Genomic DNA, 3122 nt, shown 5'->3' on the forward strand with positions numbered 1-3122 from the left:
GTCAGCAGGAGAAACCCAAGAATTGCAATCAAAGTGTACACTGCCCCAACTTGGATCATCAGCTGCAACAGTGAGTGACATGTGATGGAATTCACTCATTCTATGTGAATGAATTTTCATACTTATTCACAAATACTGTTTCTATCATTTATGTTACTTATTTTTAGTAAAATAAATTTTCATTATAAAATTTGTAACAAACTGCGGACTGGGTTCCTACCAGCTGCAGCCGCAAACTTGTCTGGTGCCTACACATATACATTATTAAGAATAGAACAACTCTCATCACTTTTTAGTGCACTTCATATATTCAACATATCCAACCTCCATTAAATCGACCTTAAAATTGCCAACTACAACACCATTGTGTAGGTGTTGTGTCATTTCCTTTTCGTAATGTTTAAGGGCACGATTAAGACTCGCTATTTTTTTTTCAAACCTTTCTTATGGTGGATGTAATGAATGGTGAATTCTTGATGGTTGCCACTTCATATTCATTTAAACTGATCTGCAATTAGTTCTTTCATTTTCCTATATTGTTGGTGGTGATGTTGTAATACTATGCCAATTACTGTGTTTAAGCTTCTGAATGTATTGCTTCATGAGTTCGGAAATAATTCAATTTACACTATTGCTTCTGCAAAACAAAGCGCAAAAAACGATACCGGTAGTGATACGGAGGATGAAAACATTGACATTCATGGAAAATCTCAACAAGTTGAAGGGCACAATGATAACTCTGACCTTTCAGAAGAAGATAACCAAACTGAAGTTTTGTTGAGGAAGCAGGCATTGCAAAAAAAATTTTCCAGAACTTTATTTCTCTAACTTCAATAAGGCCACCAAAAAGAAGGGAAAGAAAGTTAACACTCTTCTCCCACTGGATGAACCACTGGATGCATCTACTCCGAATAAAGTACCAGACGACGTTTTAGGTAAGGGCAAACAGATCAATGCTATGCCAAGTGAGGGAGTAGATGATTTGCTGGGGACAATTTTCATTAGCAACCTACCTTTTGATGTTGATTATGGAGCATGTTACAGACGACCAAGGGGTACAGGATTTCTCAAATTTAAAATAAATTTAATCTGCTGAAGCTGCTATTTCTGCTTTCAGTGCTGTGGATGGTTTATGTGTCTTTCTGAAGGGTAGACAATTAAAGATTTTAAAGGCCTTGGACAAGATAGTTGGTCATGATAAGGAGTTGCAGAAGACCAAAAAGGAGGATAATCACCATCATAACCTTTACCTGGCAAAGGTTAGCTTCTATTGGTAATGTCTTCTCGACTATCAACTTCTTAAAAGGGATTACTCTAAGATAATGTGGACGTAATCTTATTCTGTTCTGTGGTAGGAGGGTCTTATTTTGGAGGGCACGCCAGCTGTTGAAGGTGTTTCAGTGAGTGATATGTATAAGCACAAGGGGTAAGTCTCACAAAGGTTTTTCTTATATTTAAATCCCGAATGGTTAGCATGCATTTAACAATGCATCCTGACAATTAACCTTATATCAAATAAGACTTTTTAAAGTAAAAGCATATAATAAGCACGAAAACACGTTTTATAAATAATGCATAAAATAAAGGGTAAACAACATAAATCCCAACACTTTGTTATCTAATTACTCTCTCTTCCTACTTTTATAATAATTACATAAAATCTTAGATATGATACATTAGTTAACGTCATGATACATTAGTTTATGATACATTAATAAATCTTAATTGTGTTAATATTCTTTCTTGACCGGAATATAATGACAATTTTCTCATTAGTTACGACAAAAAAAGTCACTAAATGGATCCACTCTTGCCTCTAATTAGAGTCTAATGCACTAGGGGTAGTTGGTGGAGTAATTTGTCGTTGAAGCTCGAATGATGCTTCATATAGGATCCTTGTGCATAAGAATTAGTCTACGCATTTCAATGACAGAAATTAACTACAAATTGTTGTCTGCTAATTCTTCATCTGTAATCATCACTCCTATCATTTTTCTATCTCTTTGATGTAATATTTCTCCATTTGCTTAATTACTGATGTAAATTTACTGTTCAGTTCTTTACATGACAATGTAACCATCTGCATCAAAAAAAAAGCACGTAATATGCAACTGAAGGATAAATGTATGTAAACATCCATTTAATGACTGACGAAGAAAAAAAAAATATATAAAATTTTTAAAAATGACGGGCAAAGACTTGGTGCAGATTACTGTATGGTGTATCATGGAAATTAGTTTCAACCATTTAGTCTTTAGTTTCTTTTCTCTACAGGATCTGGTCAGGAAGTGACAAATGTTCAAGATAAGGATTCTAGTGGACCGGTTGGAATATCCTCTTTGCCCACAGTGCAGAAGAAACTTGGGGTGCAGGTGAAGTCAACCACCAGTGGTTCATCTAGAGAGCAATCCGCTGATGATAAAGTCGAACGAGAAGCAGAAATGACTCAAGGAATGGATCCAGTTGATGTGAAACGTGTAAGGAGGTAATATGGTTTATAGTTTTGTTACAGTAGTATTACTTAAATTGCTGACAAATATGAGAAAGAGAGAGGGTCAAAATATCTACTAATATTTCGAGGATCGACATGTCATACTAATTATTTATGAGTTTCTAATGAAGTAGATGTTGTGCTCCTCATTAAGACAATGATAGGGCTTTTGATGGCCTTTGCAACACTTCTTGCTTCTTGTTTTAAACTCATTAGATACAGAATGCTTTTATTATCTTGAGATGAGTTTAAATGGACTAATATGATCACTGAGGATTCATGTTGCTAACCACTAATTGTTTGGGACTAAGTAGTAGTAGTTTTATTAGATGCATAATGCTTTAAAAAGTTCAAAAGCGGTTCTATTGCAGTTTTAAAATATTTTGTAAGTTTCCTGTTTAGATTTCAATATTAATGTTGTTTAAGATGATCAACCTCAAGATGAATGAACAATGATATGTTGCAAAGCAAGTACCGGAGATGACAAGGGTATCAGAAAACAGTGACAGTAAATACAAAACCTGTTCCTTCATCTTCCACATTTATAACTATCAGTGTCTTTAATTGTATTTTAATTGTATATTACTCATTGAATTATTGCATTTCTAATTTATTGTTCACCATCATTAAT

General features: G+C 34.2%; 1 pseudogene; it reads left to right on the plus strand.

The window, feature by feature from the left end:
* Nucleotides 1-14: 14 nt before the first annotated feature.
* LOC107870418 overlaps nt 15-3122 on the plus strand; it is a 19478-nt pseudogene continuing 16370 nt past the window's right edge.

This window comes from Capsicum annuum, chromosome 5 (genome assembly GCF_002878395.1).
Source record: "Capsicum annuum cultivar UCD-10X-F1 chromosome 5, UCD10Xv1.1, whole genome shotgun sequence".
Classification (NCBI taxonomy): Eukaryota; Viridiplantae; Streptophyta; class Magnoliopsida; order Solanales; family Solanaceae; genus Capsicum; species Capsicum annuum.